Source organism: Aythya marila (genome assembly GCF_965140915.1).
Source record: "Aythya marila genome assembly, chromosome: 1".
Lineage (NCBI taxonomy): Eukaryota > Metazoa > Chordata > Aves > Anseriformes > Anatidae > Aythya > Aythya marila.
The window spans coordinates 29,228,150-29,250,624 of NC_139042.1; positions in this window are offsets into that span (position 1 = coordinate 29,228,150).

Here is a 22,475-nt window from a genome sequence, read left to right on the forward strand (position 1 = left end):
CGGCGCGGTATGGGGCAGGGTCGGTGCCCTGAGTCGCGGCGGCCTGGTCTACCCAAGCCCCCGGCCGCTGCTTTGAATTGCATCCTTTGAAATGCATCTTTATTTTTAAAGGGGTAGCGATAGGGGAAAAAAGGTGAAAACCACCCTTGTTGCATCTCTCAGGAGCGGCGAGCTGCCTGGAAAAGCACAGAGGAAAAGCACAAAAGTGAACATCTGTGGTGGGTGTAAGATGTCAAGGGAGGATCACACAGCCCCGGGCAGGGTGGTGTGCAGGAGAGCTGTGCAAGGCACGCAGTCATGTTGTGAATATTGCTATCATCCGAGGAGGATTTTATTTTAGTGACTCACCTGGGCAGAGAGTAATGTTTCTGTCACTCTCAGGGAGGTACCTGGCAAGCGAAATGCAACCCTTGTGCACAGCGGGCACCTCACTGCTGACTTCAGCAAAATCTGGCCTTTCTAGGACGGGAGATGGCACCAGGACTGAATTGTCCTTATGCTGTCTGCCTGGTCATCTGCGTCCTTTCAAATTTTTCACTTAAAATGGCTGATGGAAAATCTGGCTTCACCTGGCTCATTCTATTATCCTAAAGTATCTTCACCCAAAGGTCTATGGATAATTTAAGGAACATGTTTGCACTCGGGGCTGCAAATTGCCTCAGGTTTTCCAAGAATTCAGTCTAACTATGTTAAAATTCAACAGAGATTAACCGAATCCTTTGCAGATATTTCACAGAAGTGTAAAAAGTCATAGCTGCACAAAAAGAACAGAATACAGAGCTTTCCCTGGGCCCTTTCCAAAAATGTTTGGTGTGATCCTGGGGATTTACCCAGCTTTAGTAGTAACTTTCCTAAAAAGTATTTGAGCATTCTACGTGGAAATCATAAAATACTGTAATAAGGCTATCATAAACTACAGTATGCCAGGTCACTACTATGATTTTTCTTTTGGTAAATTGGACTTTATTGTCCCACTCCCACATTCAGAAGTGCATTGGCAACACCACTGGTCCCATTTCATTGGGAATTCTTGCAGGCATGATGTGTATTCAGGACAATATTTAGCATGCATTCTGAGTTTTGCTTTGCTTTGTTCTTAATGACGTCTTCAGATATTCCTCACAAGAAGATGAGTATGCAAAAGACAGTTGAGGGCAAAGGCATGACATTTTATTACCTTTGTCAAAGTATATCTAATACCCTGGGCAGCATACGCTCTTATCTTTTGGGATCAAACACTCTCTGTCTGCTTCTTGAATCATGCTTACAGATGGTGGCTTACCACAGGTAGATAAGAGCACCCTTATGGTGTAGCCACTCCTGACCTTTTGATTAGTAAGAATTTAGGATATTTGGGGACCTTTCTATTAGAGAACAGAGTAAGAATAAAGCAACACGAAAACCTGTCTGCTTACTTTCAGGCTATGCTGTGCTCCTACGTGCTTGCTTTCAGGCTGTGGTTTCACATGCAGCTGAGTTGATTGGACGGCTCCGTTCCTCTGAAATGAAATCTTACCCCATCTTCCTCCTCTTGCCCTTCATGTTCCCCCACACAATACCCTTTACGCCCACCTCCTTCCACCACTAATCTGCCAGTGTCTGTGCTGCACATATGTATGACCCATGCACCAGCCAATTCAACTCTCCAATCCAGCAGAAAACTATCTGAGTTTTTCTGGGTTATTTTTCTGCTGAGTTGGTGAGTTATGTCAGTTCAGAGAGATATGTGGACCAGCAGCAGAGTAAACACTGGGACTGTGAGGCCAAGAACAGCAAGGGAGAGGGATTTGGGGATGGACGCCTCGGCACTTTTGCAGAGGTAAAAGTATTAGTGACAGAAGTATGAGAAATTAGAGCTTTTATCTGAGATAAAAGTGTTATGTCAGCCTATTGAGTCTCTCAAAACCACAGCCTTGTTTTTTTCTCAGGCAAGTATGTGCATCTCAATTTATATGCAGACGACTTTCTCCTTCTCCCCCACATTGCTGCCCCTTCTCTCTCACCGACAAGGCTTTAGTTCTTCAGTCCCCTGCCCCATCATTTATCAGATCTCAGGAACCCCCTGTGGGGCAGATGACCTACACTGTTTAGATCTGTGTGCTTGTGTCCTTGGGCAGAGGTTTTCCATTGTTTCAGCTGTCACTACAAAGAGGGCATTTAATTGATCCCCTGTTTACCCCCAGTGGAAAGTGGCTATTACCTCCATCAGGGCTGGGAGTTGCTTTCTCTTTCAGATACCTCTCTTAAAAAGCCATGATGCTCCAAGCCTTACTTCTGCTTGCCCATCTACAATTCAAAATCAGCCTACGTGCCATCTCTCATACTAAGATCCTAAGTTTTTAATTCCTGTATTAGATAATCTGTGGATCAAAACACGTAAAACTGTGGGCCTTTTGAATAACTATATTCCAACAAAGGACACTGTTTTGAGATGAGGAAAATGTAGTTGTTTCTAAGGTTTGTTTTAAAAATATTCTGATTGTAACAACGTGGAAGGTTCCATATGGTGTCATGGTATTTTTTGTTTCTTCCACTCCTTGTTTCTCAATATCTGCATTACATTTTGATATGGTTATGTCTTATTTCTCTTTTCCCTCAACTGCTCTTCCCAGTTTTATGTCTCTCTCTATCTACCTCTGTCTAGCTATATATATAATTCTTATTTATATAATAAAAAAGGGATATATAATAAATGAGGGTGGGGGAAAGGCAGACAACCAAAAGTTGTTTCTATGACAGACATGTCTTCAGCTTGCTTTCTTAGTCAGAAGTTGAAATCCATCTACACTTTTTCAAGGCTTTTTTGCTGTCTGGCCCATCCTTCCTTCCACCTCCCATTCTTTTCACAGCCCCCTCAGCCCCAACTGAGAGTCTCATCTGCCAGCTTCGTACCCAAATGCCCCCTCAAAACCTTCCTGTTCATCCTTCCCTTTTGCAGGAGCCCTGAATTCATTCAACAAGGACTTGTCCTAGGAACAGACTTTAGCTTAGATACACAAGTCTACTACACAGGTGAGAACTTGCATATTTCACTGACAAAACCCTCTACTGAAAAAGTCACTTTTATCAGCAAAATATATATGTGTATTTTGCTGTTACTTTATGCATTGATCTGGCCAATTTTTTTCCAAGTTCTTTGTTTTGGCTAGATGGGAGCATATAGCCACGGCAGCATTTTTTTTAGCTTTGTCCTTCATTAAATCTGCTACCATCTGCAAATCTACCTTCCTTATAACAACTCAAAAGGATAACATAAAACCAGTGTAAATGCCTGATGGCTAAAGCAGAAGGGAAAAAGTGGTATTATTTGTATATATAGGATAAGATAGGAAAGAAAACATATCCAGATGAATTTAAGCCTGTTTGTCAACCCTTATATTCTTTTTTTTTTTTTTTTAATATCCCAGTGCACACTAACATCAGCAAACCAAATGGCATATAAATCTTTGCCATTCTTTAGGTCGCAGATAGTTGGGAATGGAAACTGTTGGTGTTCTCAAATATTTTGGGAGCCCAACCTCTACAGCAGACTCCCCGGTTTTTCTTAGCCTCCAGACAGTATTGTAATCTACATCTTAAAAATAACACGATTTTCACAATCTGTCTAAAATGCAGCCGCAACTACGACGCATGAAATAAGCTTGACAAATCTATTGCAACTCGTCTTGTGCCTTCCGGCACCTCAGTCATCCCTGCTGTGAATAAAGCCAATTAGAGTGCGTAAGTGGCAGCGCAGCACTGAATTATGCCCTAATCCAGCAAGCTGCTTTGCATGGCCAGCTTCTGCACCCACGTGGAACCCCAGGGCCCACCGAGACACGGCGGCTCGCCTGGCTGGGTCTGTAGTTTGTCTGGAGGAAAATCTCCATATGCAACATGCAGCATTTTACCTGCATGTACAGTACTCTTAATTCCAAAGAATCATTTGCAACGTAAGCCAGATCCTCCCTCACTTGAAGTCAAGGGAAGGACTCATGATTTTCTCTTAAAGCTGGTCCCATCCTCAGGTTCAATACAAATGCTCTGACTTCAATCCTACCTGGGTGTCATCTGTTAAGTGCTAGACTGCACAAAGGCAACCTTTATATTAATTTATCTACATTTTATTTGCTCATTAAGCATCGATGATTTGGCCAGTATTACAGAAGACTCAAATTAAAGACTATTGCTGCCTCAGGGATTTTATAATCTAAATCAAGTAAAGAAAAAAAAATTAGGAAGCTAAGGACACAGAATAACTTGAAGTCTCACTCACTTTTCCCTTAAACTCTTCTTTTTCTCTCATTTCTCGTCACAGAGATAAAACTTGGGTGCAAGCCCTTGTCCTCTAGTATCCTGGTAGCTGCTATCCCCTCCTTCCCATCCCCACAAATGCCATTTTGTACATTAAACATATGCTGCAAACATATTTTGATTTTTAGGATTTATTGAGCTGCTCCTTTTTGCTTTGTCTATTAGCACCTAAGACTGCCTAAACGGTCAGGTGCAGATATTTAATTTAGCACAGGACACCTGCATTGGGAGGTTAAAAGATGAATTCAGCTTGCTCCATTACAAGATATCCTAACATAAAGTGTCATAGTCTCCAATTTCTGTTTGGGCCTCAGGACTTTTTTGTACCTGTCGTTTGTCTCCCTTTCTGCTGCATCAAGCACAAGCTTCCTCGCTTGGCCTTCCAGGCTGGTGCCTGGCCCTGTCCGTATTAGCTGTTAGATCTTGTGGCCAGTCCTACAGACTATTGCTGGTGCAAACTTTGTTTGGTCCTGCGTCATGGAAGGAATTGTCCTGTCCATCAGAAGCTGTGATGTTGCTGAATACACATGTCCACAGCCCAACCAGGAATCACATCTGGGGCAGGTGGATCTCCACAGAGTTGTAAAGTTTCCTTTATCTCATGCTTTCCAGCCAGATCACCAGGATCTTGATCGTTTGCACTTAATGCTCTACCTTCTCTCTTCCTCAGGGTGAATAGTGTCTGTGCAGAGAAGACAAAGCCAAGCCAGAAGCACTGCACCTACTGGATGGACCCACGCTGTGACACCCCACTGTGACTGGTTCTCTCCAGTCCTGTGGCTAAGAATACAGCCTCCCACACACTGACATGCAGGTAAACTAAGCAACTAAGCTGAGAGATCTGCTGATGTGAAATGATAGCTCTCTCACTTCACTAGTCCAATTCTCATATACTAAATTTGTCAACTTTTCCAACTTTTCCACTAGCCAAGGTCTCTCTCTCTCTCTCTCTCTTTTTTTTTTTTTTTTTCCTCTGAAGCTTTTGTTGCTTCTGTCGATTTTCAGAGTTTTTCGAAGCTTACCAGCATTTGGCAAAAAGGTAAGGAACTGACCTTTCCAGCCTGATGCTGTAAGATTAATTCTACCCAGCAACTGTTGGTTTTTCGGATAAACTTCTGCAAAGCTGCATGAGTTACACAATAGAAAGCGTGAAATGCTCTATCCTGTTTAAACAGGTTTCAATGGGGTTGGCATGCAACCCTGCTCACCGAACAGCAAGTTTTGCATCTTGTACTGTAGGGTTAATGTCCCTGCTAGCCCTTCTGCCACACCTAAGGCACACTTTCTTCCTAAACAGCAGGAGTCAGAGGCTGCACCCCAACATGCCTGTTTGAAGCATCACCCATTACCTTCAGGTGAAGTTTCAGGTTGCACGGAATTTCGGACAGCTGCATGTGTCTGCCACAGCAGCACCCCCATTGCTTATGGTGAGTCAGCCATTGTGTGGTCATAAGTAAACTGTATCAAAGAGAAAAATGCTGTATTTTTAATTTTTATTTATTTATTTTCTCCATTACTGCCCTTGCTTAGTGGAAGAGCCCTGAGCCGTTCAGCCACACGATTCCCTAGATTTGCCTCCAGGGAAGCAGCCAGCGCTGGCTGGTGGGGGAGGAAGGGGAAGGAGCAGTGAAAGGGCTCCTTGTAGGCAGCAGCCCACAGCCACTTTGCTTCAGATGTAACACGAAACCTCACTCTCAATGTCACAGCCACGGACATTGTCAGCCGGGGTAATGAAGATGGCTGGGAGGGGGTGGGGGGTGTTAAAATGGCCCAAATGCTGAGATCTGTGTTCATCAGTTCTCTTTCTCCTTTATTTTCCTAACACACAGGGCATCCTGGAAAGACAGAAGGAGCAGCAACATAAATTTAGAGGGGCTGAGAAACAAAATTGGTAACAGAGGGTGGGATCCATCACTTGTACCATAGCAGGATCCAGAGGTATCCCTACTTGTGCGTTTGAGACAAAATACATTTTTAAGATGCTTGGACATTTAATGACATTTCTACTCAATTTACAGACTCACAGAATAGCTCACTCTGTCTTTTGTTTTCTTTAAAACATCCATAAATTCGATAAGATCACCTGGCTTAATAAAAACAAGGAAAGATTTTCCCAGGAATGCTGCATCATGAGGGAGGTTTCTTTTGTGATACGGTAATTCTAGGAAAGCAGAGCAGTAGGTGAGGGGTCCTTGCCTCTGACTTCTTGGCATCATATAGCACAAATTTTCTGGTATTGCTTACAATCTCAAAAAAAAAAAAAAAAAAAAAAAAAAGACAAAAGAAAAAAAGAGAAGTTGAAGCCATGGGTTGTAATGGCAGCAAAATTTGGAGTTGGCTGCAGCATACTGCTTGTTAAATGCTGTTGTCCCTGGGCCAAAGCGGGTTAGGTATCTGGCAATAATTTATACCTGTTTTAAAACTTCCTTCAAGAAAATTTACTAAATGACTGCCTTCTCAAATCCTAAATGGATTTGTGGAAAAATGTTTACTCCCCAGAAAGCCTCATTTCTTGGCTTATTATAGACAAAAATCAATAACATGCAGTCTCTCAACAAGGTTTTTCTCTTCAGGATTATTTAAAGCTATAGAGCTAACAAACAGTTTCCTTTATATTTCTGAGGTTGGTTAGTGGGGTAGTGCTATGATTATGAGGATGAAACCCTGAAGAAGCCGAAAGTAACTTTAGAAATATTTCCTAGTTTCTCAGGAAATCCCTGTGGTCGGTTGTTACGAAATTCTCTGCATCCAACATAATGCAGCATTGGCTGGACCAGCACGGGGTAAAACAACCTGTGGCATGGTGACTACCTACTTGCTATTTGTTCAGGATGGTGCAGACACTGCAACGGGGAAATAAATTATACAAGAAAAAATAAATATAACGGTAATTTCGAAGGAAACGCCAAGATTTAGAGAGAAAACAGTAGTCTTAGTGTAGGAAAGATCCTCAGCTCTCTCCTCTGGGAAAGTTTAGACAAAAAAATAATAATAATCTGTCTTCCTGCCTGTGACTTCATTCTCCAGTTACTGAAGTAAAAAGCAATATTCCCATTGACTGAAGCTGTGCAATTATGTGTCTTGACTGCCTTCGAGATAAATCATCAATCTTCACTCTGCTAAAATAGGAACTTACAATCCCCTTTCAAGATTATTAACATTTATATACCAAGAAATACCTGGCCTTTTTTCTGGAAGCACCAGGGAAGACTACAAAGGTTTTGGACAAAATGTATCACGCAAATGATTTGACAAGAAGCCATCATCAGTCAAAGGCACGGGTCAATGATTTTACATATGTACCTCGCCAGCAGCTAGTTTTCCTTCGGTCTTAATAATTCATAGCACAAAATAAATTAGATTCCTAAATAATACTGCCCCTTCTAAATGGAAACAATTTTAAAAATAGGTTAAAACGTTAAACTTTATGAACAATGGATTGCTAGGTATGGATTTTACATGGAAACATAATATTTAACTGGTAAAGCTGAGGCCTCTTGTATATTGGTGAATGTCTGTAGCGGCATGCAGCTTGTCACAGAAGCAAGATCCTAATATGAAAATAGTGGATCATTTCCGTTGCCTTTTCTCGAGTAAGACTGCCATTTGCTTTCAATAAAAGATTGTCTGAGTGAAGACAATAGAAGCAGGTCCCGTATTTGAGAAGCAAGAACAAACACAAGCAAATAGGAACCAGGAATGAAGGAGAAGGAGCCAAAAACAAATAAACCGGAGAAAAAAGAGCAAGAGAAATAGGCGGTTTAATGAGACCGGGAGTGTGGAGATTAAGTCAATTTTCATGCTAGTTTTAAAGCCAAATTATAAAGAAAGCAACAACTCTTATATAAAAAAAAATAATGGGTAGACATGTTTTGGCACAGCATGCTTTCCTCAGTACACATGGGGGCTATCAACTTGTTTTGTTTTGTTTTAGAAGGCCTAAAGAGATGCTCTTAAGTGTGAAAGCATCTTGGAATAAATCACATTATAATTTTTGCTAAACTGTGTTTTCTCCTCTGTTTTGTGTTACGAGCTGAGTTTGTGAGCCCTGCACGCAGCCTCATGATGCCTCTGGCTTCTCTGAAGCAGTAACTTCTGAATACAGTTTCTGGAGTTGCAGGGAATGTTCGTGGCGTGAGTGGGCAGAACTTTGTTGATTTGGGTAAACATTTAATAATGCAGAAGGATGTAGAAAAGGGTGCAGAGCCTTTTCCATTTGTTTATCAGAGCTGCAGTCTGAGGTACTTTTGTAACTGTATACTGAATCAAAAATCCATTAAGGATACGTATTAACACCTTCCAAGATAACAGTGCTCATTCATCCTCTCCCCCAGTCCTTTCAATAGAGCTGAACACATCCACGCTGCATAATTCCTCTCCTAGACAGAAAGAAAACATAACAGTGGGAGGGGAATGGGTGCGAACTCAGCCCTGAGGTAAGGAGGGAAGGAGATGGGGAGAGCCTGAACCAGAAAGAAAAACAGAGCACAAAATCCTTAGCACAGAATGAAGTCCTTAGCATAGGGCAAGTAGGGTAAACTGAGCCACGAAGAGGAAAAATTAGAGGAAGACAAATTCCTTGCAGGAGGTGGAAGGGTAATGGCAAGGGAGAATGGTTTGTACAGAGAGCTGTTGGCATGAGGAAAGAATTAAGATCCTAGCAGAAAAATTGGGGTATGCTGGTGTGTGTGCGTCTGTGGATGATGGGAGGTGGAGGGTCATGGTGCCTGCTTAAAACAGGGAGCAGGTGAAGAGGATGCTGAGCTACCAGGAAGGTCATAAAATAATGACTGTAATGTCTGAAGTTTGAAAGATGGGGCTGAGGGATATGGGGAACCCTGAAACTGAAATGGAAGCTGTCACACTGAGAGCTTTTTTTGTGTGCAATATGAAAGATGGCTTTAAAAATAACAAATCCTACAGATTGGTAGGGTGAAGTTGAAGACAAAAAGGGCTTCAAGTTAAGCTGGGTATTTGCAGGAAGCAGCTCCTCTGAGATCCCTTTGCTTTGTCATCAATTCTGCCCCACTGCCTCCAGGTGACGAGGGACCGCTAGAGCCCTCTGTGGTAATCAAAGGGCTCTTCAGTCTCCGTGTAGGAACAGCTTTCAGGCAGACCCTTGTGGACCATGGTTAACCCTGACCACTTCCACAGCCACCACAAACACGAATTTGCCTCCTGGCTGCCCATTTCCTGTGGGGAGTGACGTGTTACTTTGGGAACGCACGCTCTGAAACAACCCCATTTTTTTTTCCCTTTCTGGCTGAGATCAAAGCTGGATGGGGCGAGGGAAATGGACCTTTACAGAAGTGCAGTGTTTTGCCTGTCTTGTGACGAGGCGTGCACACAGCTCTGAGCCTGTGCAGCCTCAGTCCACAAAGCAGGATGTGTCAGTGAATTCCCTCCAACTGCTTTTATTGTATCCTTTCCTATCCAAATTCCTGCTCGGTACCCATTAGCTCGATGCTGAGTGGCTCTGCGGTAAATGAAGCATTTTGCATTTCCAACTTGGGAAGTGGCAGAAAATACACAGGTTTTCTACTCAGAAAAACATTAACCTTGCAAAGGAAGGAAGGACATTCTGAGCAATCCTTTCAAAATGTCTTCGGGCAGAGAGCTGCACCCATTTTTGTCCCTTCGCATTTCTCCCCTGAGAGCTGGAAGCCAGCCTTGACCCATGGGGACCCCTTTTAGCCCCTAACTATTAAATCTGGCTGGCCTCTTCCCTCTCAGTTTCCTTGGAATGCCACACTGGCAATCACAAGTTTATTGCCCATTTAGTGCGAATAAAGGCAAAAACCAGTTGTCGTGGCCATGCTCACGAACCAAAGGCGATGTGTTAAGTGCAGAAGAAATGACAAAAGTCCACATGGCACATACAGAGTGCACAAACTTTTTGACTGTCCCCGACGGATCACCTTGAAGCAATTTCCTCATGTAAATTAGCTTCCCTTGAAATATCCCGCAGAAAACAGCAGCCTGCTGCGGGGAAACTGGAATACATAGCAGAGATGAAGAGTAGTTATTGAAAATAAAACTGAAAGGAACTGACCTGTAGGTGAATATTAGGGACAGGAAAGATGCGGTTGTTGAAAGAGGTTATAAATGAACTGTCTGTAGGAAGGAAATTTGTTGGTCTCTTTTTTTTTTTTTTTTTTTCAGTAGTGCAAGTGGGTTTATAAAAAGCAGAGTTTAAACTGCTCGGAGTGTTATTTTACAATTGCAATGTGAATATGTAATATCATAGTATCCAGAATGGTTCTGTAGTAGCAGACAGACAGAAATGAGGGAAAAAATGACCCTGGGGTAAGAAAAATAAATGTGAATCATAAAAAAGTACCCTCAATGTGTTTGCCAGAAAGTCCCATTAGCTGGGCCCTAAAGCTAAGGGATCTTTTTTGCCCTACATATCCATTATCTTTAGTAACAGGCAATATGTGCATTACTATGGGCTTCATGGTGTGTTCTCCTCTGTTCTTCCCCTTTTCCATCCTCCCCACCACTGTGGTCCTTCACCTGTCCAGATGGAGACCTGCTGGTGCACGGTGCGGGTCCTTCTTTCCCCATACACCTGAATTTCCTTGCAAAGGAAACTAGGATGCTGGAAGGAGAAATATGGGACATTGGAACCCAGTGAGACACAATGTGCATTTTGGGAACTCAAAACTCCCCTGTCCCCCAGTATTGGAAGCACCCAGAGGGTACAGCTGATAACAGCTTTCGATAATTAAGGATTAAACTGTGTTTCTTACTGCCCTCCTCTGTAAAACAGGAATACTACTTTGCAGCAAAGCAGGGGATTCTGACAACATCAGCTCTTTTTGTGATCAGGCGAGTGCACTGAGAGAATGATTATTTCTCCAGAAGCATTTGATTTGTGAGCTGCTTCAAAATCATCAACAAAAGGCTGTGTTCATATAGATAATCCAGACACCTAAATGTTAAATGGCTGCTGTTACAATTAAAAGTGCAAAGGAAGCCAATGGGAAATTGGTAGGTGAATGGTTGAGACTTCTGTTACCTAAAACATGTAATTTGTTATAACAAAACAAAACACGGTGAACTGAATCAAGACCATCTGCCCACGGTAATCATAAGTATATATTCATAGCATTGCATCTTTTGAGTAATAACCATAGATAAACAATTTGAAAGAAAGATAATGCCATCAAATTACAGGTTTTTGTGTGAGCAGAAAAAGTCTCAGTCAGGAGTGGGCCTCCAGATACTTTGATGATATAAAAAATAGCAATAAGGAAAGGGAATGAAAAGGCATTGAGGACTAAACAGCAGGTTTTGACATGTTTAAAACTGTTGACTAATATACGTCTATGACTAAGAAAAGGAATATATTCACATCTCAATTACTCAAGTTTTGCCCTTTTTAAGCACTATTTTATTATTTTTACTCTTCTGCCACAGGCTTTTATTAAAAGCAGAACAAACAATGATCAAAATATGCACTGGAATGTTTTCCTTTATGGAAAAAAAAAAAAAAAAAAGCATCTTTCTCAAATGACAGTGTTTGAATTTTTATGTAAAATGCATTCTGAGCTAATCCTCTCTTACACAGGCTTGTTCCTGCACTGAGATGACAGGCTTTTAAATCTGCCAAAGCCGAGTTCAGGCCTTTCTTCCCAGATCTGCAGTGCTCCTGCAATACTTGCCGACGTCATTGCTACCTAGGGGAGCATAAGGAGGCTACCTTGGTTTATGGGTGAGCTGTGGGGACGGGAGATGCTGACAGCTGGGCCTTAAAAGCGAAGGAGGAACTGATGCTAAAACCATCTTTAAATGAACAAAACGGATAAGCAAGAATTGCAGATAATTAGTCAGACTTTAAAGGAGTTTCTTTATGTACTGTAAACCTCACAAGTTCACATGAGCTGTATCCATGTTAGCAACTGCAAGATATTAAGGCTGTGCCTATACTAGCAAATTAAATATGGTCATGATCCCACTGAGGCCCCCTGTGCTGGAACAACCCATACCCATTCTCTTGCACTCTTTTCTCTCCCAAAACAGGGTAGTTGCTTCCCATCTGCTCGTTGCAATTGGTCCCTGACTGATTTCCACACAGCATCCAGGAACTGTATGGGAAAAGGTTGCACGCCTAGGTCAAGCATCACAAGATCCTTCTGGCAGGATCCCATGTCAGGGATCTTTCTTCCAGTTTAATAGCCTGGATGCTCAAATTCCAGTTCCAAAGGACATTCACTGCTTACTTCAGCAGCATAGGGAGCACGGTGCATTCGTCTAGTAACATGAATAAATGTGTTGAAGCCGACAGAATAACTCATAATAATGAAATTACAATGCTATTACATTCTATTATATATGTAAAACTACAGCGTGATTAATTATTACAACATCCGTCTCTGCATTCTCATATGTATTTGCTCTGCGAAGCCACAGACCTCTGAACACTCGAGAAGATCTGGCGAATATTTATATGCGTAGAGTTGCTTGCATACTTAAGGGATTGACATACTGCTGCCAAGACAGAGACAGTAAAAGCCACCAGCAGCGCACATAAAAACACGTACTTTATTTCTTCTGGCAACTGAAATGTATATTAGATTTCTGTTAGCACTTGTCCTGATGAGAAAGTCAGTACTACACTCAGTTTTGGGAAGGTGAGGCCCTCACCACAAGATAAGAGATTGTTTTGTTGCAAGTAGCTAGAAGACCACCCAAAGTTCAAAACTAGCACAGTTTTACTGTGTTTTTCCCCAAAAAAAGCCTTTTAATTCACCCACTGGAATAGTATCTTTTATCATTTTAGTGATAGACATACAGTCCATCCATCACATACCTGCTAACACCTAACCAATGTGTGGTTAAGTAAAAGACACAGAAAACTATGGGAAATAAAATATTCCCTTTTCAAATCCAAATGGTAAGTTTCTCTTAATACATATGCTCTTAAAATTAATCCCTCTGTCCATAGGTATCAGCCCTCTCCTCCTGGTCACGTAGGATCAGGTTCTGTATCACAGAACTGTAGAAAAGGAAGCAAAGCAAGAGAGCAGGCAAGAGCGGGAGACAAAATTAGTATTTAATTTTTACTCTCATAAGTAAATAACCATTTCCATATGGCACACAGCAAATGAAACCTGTTTTCCGACTCATTTTCATCTCATGGTGAGATCCTCTGGTGGTGCCAACTCTGACTGAAGCTTCTTAGGAGGTTAGGGCATGTAATATTGCTTTCCTGTGTAGACTCTTTCATGACTAACATGGCTTGGCTTGATGCTATAAAATTCCTTCTGTGTAAGGCTGTAGCCTTTCCCTGTGCTATATGCAAGTGTCTGTTTTCATGAAGTGCATAGGGACCTAGTAGCTTTGAAGCCACTAGCCCTAAGAGAAACTGGGATGAAAATGGGCAGGAGATATTTGCAAAGCAAAGCCAGACAGACACAAGCGCACACATCCACCCAGCGCACGACTGCGTCACCGTAATTACCATCAAAGCTAAAAATAAATAAACACAAAAGTATGATTTCACTGCACAACGTCCTCCTTAACTGTAAACGTTCAGCCGGGCTGGAAACCGAGTTAACCACATTTTAATGATAAGCACATCTGAAGTCTCCTGCTGCAGGCCTCAGGCAGGCGCGTTCTCAGAGAGCAGGCTGTGCACCAGGCACTGCAGGCAGCCACAGCAAGTCGCCCTCCAGCCTGCGTGCACCACCCTGTGCACAGCTAGGTCCTGAAACGGGGTGCAGAGGCCATGCACGCTGTGGCACAGCTGTAGAGGAGCAAAAAATATGGAGCCACCACCCCGCATGAAAACACAGAAGCTCTGTTGTGCCACCAGTGACCTAGAGCTGCTTCCTGCACCCTCAGCAAGAGACCCGGGATGCCTCCTCCTCAGAAATCCCTCTTTACGTTACTGAAATGCATGCACTTCCCAACTTCTGGCACAAAGCATCCTCTTTGCAGACCTTGACAGCCAAGAAACACATAAGTCGAGTGACTTTGTGAGGAATAAACTGGAGCCTGGAGCTCCTGTGGCTTCGCTATGTGCTCAACAGTAGCTCCGCAGCAGATGCTGTTGGTAGGAGCCCAGCGAATATACTGCTCAGAGGAGCTTTCGCTGAGGGAAACGGACTTCAGTGTGAAGGGAGTTGGCACGCTCATGTTGTGCGTGTGTGGGAGAGGAGGAAAGGCTCCCCCGCCTCCACCACAGCTTCTACAGCACCACAGCGGGTCTCAAGGGCCCTGAGGGGGTCCTGTCATGGGTTTCAAGGGCCCTGAGGGGATCCTGCTGTGGGTCTCAAGGGCGTTGAGGGGATCCTGTCATGGATCTCAAGGGTCCTGGCAGGATCCTCTTGTGGGTCTCAAGGGTCATGAGAGGATCCTGTTGTGAGTTTCAAGGGCTCTGAGGGGATCCTGTTGTGGGTCACAAGGGCCCTGCTGGGATCCTGTCATAACTTTCAAGGGCCCTGAGGGGATCCTGCTGTGGGTCTCAAGGGCCCTAAGGGGATCCTGCTGTGGGTCTCAAGGGCCCTGAGGGGATCCTGTCATGAGTTTCAAGGGCTCTGAGGGGATCCTGTCCCAGGTTCAGAGGCAGGGAGGGTTGTTTTTCTGTCTGAGGAATGTGGATGGCTTTGTAGATTGCAGTTGCTCCGAGTGTGCTGCTCCTCAGGGGCAAAAGAGCTCTCCTTTCTTCCTGACTGTCGGCCAAGTGAAATCACTTTTGTTTGGGGAACAGGGAAGGGCCGGACCCGTGACCTGTGAAACTGATCCGTGAATCTCAGGGCTTATAAATGCCAGCAGAGACAGGCTGGGCCTGTTGTGAGAGCCACTTGTAAAAACTGCGACCTGACAGCGAGCAAAATGTCAGCTCCTCTTAACAAAGGGATCGCTAGGAATCGCTGCTGAAGGAGAGGAAGTCCTGAAGCAGGCATTCTGTCATTGAAGTGACATTCTTTCCTCCTGAAAGCAGGCCCCGGCACAGCATTTCCTCCCATTGTTGCCTAGCATCTGGATTACTGCAGCTCCCTCCAGGGGGCTGGCGTTACAGATTCTCCAAAAGCTTCGAGCACGTAATTAGATTGCTCCCTTAGCAAGCAGAAATTTCCCAGAGGGGAAGCACATTGCGCCGCTGGCCTACACCATGCCCAAGCTGCCAGCAAGAGCCGGGAACAAAGCTGGTGCTTCAGACCACGAGGACCTTGCAAATCCCTTTGGCCCACAGTCTGTAGCAGAAAAGTTTGGCGGGGCTCTGCCGCAGCAGTTGCGTGCCTTCGGATATTGTGCTTCGGATAGAGAAGTCCAAGAGGATTTGGGCTGCAGTTTGGCAGCAAGAGGAGCCAACCCAGCAGCTCACCATCGCCAACGGGCTCTGATCCTGCTTGCTGATGGACCTCCTGCCCCTTTCATGGATTTGGCCCAGTGTGGTGCTCATCTGACCAAGCCAAGGGATCGAGCAAGCCACCTGAGCTCCTAAGGGCAGCAAACCACTCACTTTTCCACTGGCTTTTCTTTTCTTTTCTGATGGGGTTAGAAGACAAACTGGCCACTCACTAACTAAATGCCGGATGGTGCAGGGGAAGCATTAACGACATGTGGCTGTGGGGGAGGAAGTGCAGAGGGAAAAAAGATGAACAGCCCCCTGCCAGCAGCAGCAAGCTGTTAAATTGTGTTCAGCATCACATGAAACCCCACCCTTGGGCCTCATTCATTGCCAAGTCTTTTTTCTGTTTTTTTTTTTTTTTTTTTTTTTTTTTTTTTGGTATCACAAAACCCTGCAGTGGATGATATCTCATCTATTTTGGGAATTGGTGCGCAGTTCAGCCAGATTTATTTTACAGGAGGTATGGATGATGGCAACCCACTGGGCAGATCACAGCCCAAACTGTACCTTAGGGTACGATTCCAACACAGCATAAGCTGCTCTAAATTTGGGCTGCTGCTGCCTGATTCCCCTCCCTCCTCACACACATTTCTTCCTTCCCTGCACATTTTGGCCTCGTGTCTTGCATGACACTGGTGCCAGAACAACCAGAAGATGAACCAAGCTCAGGGAGCTGATCTAGCTAGAAATCTCACTTGTCAGAAAGTGCTTTGTTTCCTCAGGAGTCTGTTTTCTGGATTGGACCGCTGCACAAGTCCATCTCATGCACGGGAAGGGGCAAGAACATTTAGCTGATGGCATAAACAAGGAGAAAAGCTACTTTGCCTTTTTAACTAACTTCTCTGTGATTTTATTTTATTTTTACTATTTGTGTTAGACATGTTTTTAAGCTTAGGCACCAGAACAAAAAGGGAAGACTCACAGCGGGACTCGGGCTGCGTGCATTATCTGTAGGCAGGTACCCAAGGACTGTGATTCATGGGCTTGATTTAGGCATCTCTCTCCTCTTCCAGGAACAGGGAGACTTAGGCAGTGGTGCATCTTTTTCCTAGCAACAAAACCTCTGAATAAGGGAGAGCAGCATCTGCTGAAACCAGCCAGCATGAAATGAGAAGGCAAAGACGAGAGCCGAGATTCTTCCTCTTCCCAGAATTAGACTTTATGGGAGACTGGAACATATTTTGATGCCTTCTTCCATTCATTCGCTTCTAGATTTAGGTAACTAGCTCTTGCCCTGGGGAACAAATGTGGCCTCCAAGGAGAAAGTGGCTTTTTTATCTATTATATAAATATGTAGTGGCTTGTTATCCACACAAAAAATACAATTTTAAAAATTGGGGGTTCTATCTGGGTCCTCCCCAGAGGGATACTGTTCAAACCTGAAGCTCCCTTCTTCTCAAAGCTCCTTGTTCAGGAGCTAAGAGGCCATGCAGCACGAGCCTTCCCTCCTGCAGCAGCGCCCACTGGGCAAAAAAGCACGGAAGAATCAGCCAGCCAACAAGACCCCGAGCAACAACAGGAGCCTCAACTTTGGATCTTAATTATAGAGGTGCTCCCCTGCGAGATGGAGGTCTCAGGCGCCAGGCCTTGATTCCAGCATAGATTGCATTTTTTATTCAGGGCCTCCTTAAAGGAAAACACATACGCAAATCCTGGGGCAAGGCTATAGGGAAGGTATTAATTCTCCTTGCTCACTAATTCCTTTGATTTTTCAAAAACACGAGGCATTTGCACGGTTGCTAATAACACTCTGGAAATGCCCCACAGCTCCGAGCAGGATCCAGAATGAACACTTTGTTATCCTAGGAAAAATAGATGTGTATTTTCACTGTAGTCATAACAAAGGAGGCTTCAAGCGTTCCTCCACATGCCAGTTGGGTTGTTTTTCTTATCAGAGATATTCATCTCCCTGCAGCCTGTAACATCTTTCTGTGTTCATATGTGATGCATTCTGACAGCTTCTTTACAGTTAAAATTTGGTATTTCAAGAAATCCGCTCACAGCCTGGCTTTGAATATAGCACGTGAAGTTCCTCGAGCTTCCGCATCACTTTCCATTTTATTTTCAGCAAACTCTGGTTAGCATATTCCTGCAGAAGTGTGAAACTTCAAATTGGAAAGGACTTGTTTCAATTCTCCTTCTGTCAATAGAAGTTTGTCATCTCTCCAGAAGATAGAAGCAATCGGGTTTGATGGAGGGCCAGATTCCCTTGCCACATACTGTTACTTTTGGAAAATCAGTGCCTGTCAGGTGTTTGGAAGTGAGCACGTGATGTTGTTATTCCACCAGGACGTAGGATGGCCAGAGGTCAGTCTGAAACTGGGGGCACTGCATGGCTCCTGCAGCAAACACACCTCTGATATTCAGATGTTGAAACAAACCACAGCTTTTTGTTTTGATAAAAACAAGCCTTGAGGTAATCAGGCATGTGGCATTAACAGCAAATACTTGGTTGAGGACTGCAACAAACAGACACTAAAATCATGTGAAAAAGCAAAACAAAAGTCTCTCTGCAAAAATTTTTAAGATAAGGGCAGAATTTTCAATGCCCAAAGCCCATTTCTAACTGCTTATGTCAGAATATGCTTTCTGTATCATGTCCTTGCATAAATAATCTTATAAACCTGAATCGAATCCTTCTCTTAATTACAATACTCTGTAGTGTTAGGTTACCACGTATAAAGACGCTTTTCCCTCTTTCAAATTCTGCATTTCTTGACAAAACCAAAGGCAAGTGCAAATTCACAAGACAGGAGTTTGATGTGGATCCCCAGTGAGCAAGGGTCACCTTTGCAAGGCATCTGATAGATGAAGAGAGAGAAGGAGAAATCCCACGCTGTGGATGTGCGACTGGGATGGGATAGCATTTTCACAGAGACATAAGCAAGGTTGTTTACGAAATACCTATTTTTTGTGAAAAAATAAAATTTTAAAATGGTATTCTAAGATTGGTAGTTTGAATTAACAGAAAAGGGGACTCTAAGTCTCTAAAACAACAGTGGGCACGTGGCTATATCTGCAGCGTAGAGCTAGAAGACTCCACAGTACGTTTCTCGCTTACCTTTTCTTTGCTTGAGGGTCTGGAGGAATGTCTCGTGCTTGTCTTTTGGCCTGAGTTTATTTCCCATGAAACCAGGGAGTGGAGAAGTGGGTGAGGCAAGAGGAGAAGTTGGTGCACACCCAAAAGACCTGTGTCTAGACTTGGGACCACGGTGGAAGCGCTTCTGGGTTCTGCAGTTTAAGACGTACCCCGTGAGATTCCTTGACTTAAAGCTGCATGTAATAAAACATTTTAGTCGGTGCTGGCAGGGAGAGTACGGTATATTGCTACCTACAGAAAGGCTTCAATCTGCCAGATGCTGTGCGTTCAGGCTACAGGCTACCAAAGAGCTTAAATACCTAATTAATGATGAGCAAGGAGTCCAAAGCCTGAAGCTAAACACAGGGACAGGTAGGCTACTGAGCTGAGGGCAGAGTGCTCGGCACTTCATCAGGTCAACTCTTGGCAAAATTGAGCCCTTGTTTCTTCAAGTATCACAACACTTCATTTGTCTTCGAGGCCTGAATTTGGAAGGGAAGGTGGCCGTTGAATTTGGGAGTGAAGGTGGCTGTTATCCCAAGGGGTATGACTCAGGCACTGAGCAACCAGAACGAGATCAGAGAGGAGGGAGAATCAGCAGCACAAGGGGTTCTGTGGGGGAAGAGGCAGACGACTGAGCAAGACGTCTGTCTGGGGTGAGCTTCGTGGCACGCTGCCTGCCAATGCGTGTAACTCGCTGCTACGCCGTCCTTTTCGTTGCCAAGCTGACTGCCAGATAATCTCAGGGTGATGAAATGCAATTTGCGAAGCACCTGGGGACGGGAATTATGTGGGAGCCCAGCCCAGCCACCTTCCCTCCTATTGCAAGGAATATATTCCTAGGGGGGGCAGCAGGGAAGGTGAGGGAGGAGGAAAGGAATTTTGTGAGGTTAAGAGAAACAGCAACACGTGAGTTGTTCTCCTCTCATGACACTCTCCAGGGCCTGGAAAAATGCAACAGATGGTGCCAGTTGCTTTTCATGTCTTCTATTCCGCAGTGAATTTTGCATATATGCTTTATGTGCCCGAGTTCACGCCTGCAAAGCGGCTCTTAATGAAGCACTTCCCAGCACTGGCATTGCCATATAATGAAATTCTGACAAGCAGCTTGCGTCTGAACAAGCCCCTGTGCCCTTACGAGGCACGGGAGACAATTCCTGGCACAAGGAGCTTAGATTAAACAGGCAAAAGAAAACACCCCCCCAAAACAAACAAACAAACAAAACACAAAACAAAAAAACAATAACAAGGCTTCAAAATGTCCTGGATGTCAGTGCTACAATTATTTTAATTACACATAAACTCTTGGCAGATTATTTTCATTGACTGCCACCTACCTAGCACGGGGTGACACGATACAACTGCGTGGCTTTTAATGACCTCACGTCGAAAGTGTGCTGTAGTTTGAGCTGAAAAGGAGCCATGACACGAGGAAACGTGAACTGCAGTTAGGATTTACCTGCTGGGGAGAGGTTTGGTGTGAATTTGAGGTGCACTCTCTGCGTCTGCATTGGGAATGCTGCTGTTTTTGTGAGCAGGTGAGGTGAATCTGTAAAGCCACTAAGGAAGAATGACTTCAGCGTGCTGTCTGCATTTCTGGATGCTCAGCACTACGGAAATAACTCCTCACGCGGCCCCACCAACAACGCATCCACAGACATGATAAACCTGCCAGCATTTAAAAGAAGAGCGGGCTTGCTTTCTGAACGCTACGTTGTGGTCCAGATACATGCCAGAGTCCTGAAGTAGAGGGCCCTGTGGCTGTCTTCACGCAGTGACTGTAACAGCCTTTCCCAGGGTTAGGAGCTTCGCGCTCTCCCCTCGCCTCACGTGGCACCAGCACTGTCAGCAGTCAGGCAGATTTCAGGATCTCCCCTGGGATCCTGCTCGGTTGCTCAGTCCAAGTCACCCCGTAATTGCTTTTGGAATAGTTTGTCGTGCTGTTTCCTCAGCTGCCAATAAAAGCTTGCCTCACTTCTCCCAAGACTCATCTTTCACGAGGAATTTTACCTCTTCCCAGCTCCAACTGCTAGGAGGAAAACCACTTTTTTTTTTTTTTCCCCCCCTTTATTTCTGCTCTTGTAGCTTTCTAAATAAATCTTAATTTTATCCTCAGCCAAGAACTCGGTGCTCACAGCTAATTTAAACCAGATCCCGCTGTTTCTGGCTGCTGCTCTGCTCTTTCTGCACCTCCTGGGCTGGAGCTGGTGTCAGCTGCAGGTATTTAAAAGCCGTCTGGAAGTTGTGTTCCTGTGAACCAGGTGAAACTTCGAGCAGCACCTTGGAGATCAGCAGACAAACTCAGGCAGTTAAAAGACAGGTGACCTAGTCTGAATGGGAAGAGGTGACAGCTTCGATCTTTAGCAGGCAATGGGGCACAAGAAAGGGATGAGGGAGGTGTGGGAAGAGTTCATCAGAAGCAAATTACCACTCCTGTCAGCCTCATTGGAATTCGCCACGTGGGAGAGCGGGGACTCTGCTGTCATCACTGCCCTTGGATTTATTTATTTTTTTTAAGGGAAGTAAACAACTGTAAATTTCAGCCTAGAGAAGCTTGTGTAAGTGTCCCAGTAGTGTTTGGTAAACATGTTAAGGCAGGAGCCACAAGGAAAGTCAGATTTTTTTTTTTTTCCAAATAAACAAGTTTAACTTAATGAAAACTCGACATTCATATGTGTTGGGGGGTTATCCCAGGAGGCTCATTATCCCTAATTAGATTATTTATGAAGTAGCTGTGTTAACTTCAGCTTGGTGAGGGAGAAGCTCTCATATTTAATTGCCCCCAAATTTCTTTTTTTTTTTTTTTTTTTTTTTCCTGGGAACGCTTGGCAGGACTGTGAACATCTCTAGTGGCCAAGCTGTCAAGCAAGCTTTCCCTTTTCAAATGACATTTTCTCTCCCCCCGCGCTATCCAGGGCCAGTTCTGATTCTCTCTCCCGCTCGACACCTCCTCCTTCCCGGGCAGTAGTGGCCCCAGGAAGCCCTCCGGCACACCGAAAGCCGCGACTGCTTTCTGCCTGGGTGCCTTCCTGTCCTGAGGGCTCCGTGCCGAGATTTCCACCAGCAGAAATCAGTGTAACTCGGGTTTAATATAGCACAAAGCAGGGCTAATTTTGTTCGGGAACAGTCTGGAACGGCGTACCAAACGCTGGTTTTGGCCATATGTATGAGTGTTTCACACTCCTTCCACAAAAAAATAAGCTTTGGCTCATAACGCCATCTATTTATACCTCATTTTTAGCCTATTTTTGAATTACACTGGCTAAGCAAAAGCACTTTTTTTTTTTTTTTTCCCCTCTTATCTCACCAGTCTAAAATCGCTATCCAACCCCAAAGAGAGCAGGGAAGTAAAGATTTCTTTTTAAATAGCAGTAAGAAAGGGATGGTTTATCAGAGGCATTTAAAAATATTAATGATGTAAACAGCTTGACAAATAAGGGATGAACATTCTCTTTTCCACAGGCCAAAGTACAGCGGTGGCATCCTCCCAAACAGCGCTCAGGATGTTTAATTTCTATTTTAGTTTACATTTCACAGAAAGGATTGTATTTTTACGTTATCTAGGGGAAGTGGATTTGTGAGTATTTGTTCTGTCCTTGCTCTCGCTTGCCCTGCTGCGTTTATATCTGTGTTGTTTTATTACACGTGGTCAGACACCTGAGAGCCTTCAGGAGTTGCGCATCTCATGGAGGCAGCAGCTTCCATTAGTATTTCAAGGTGTGGCACACCACACGCCAACTG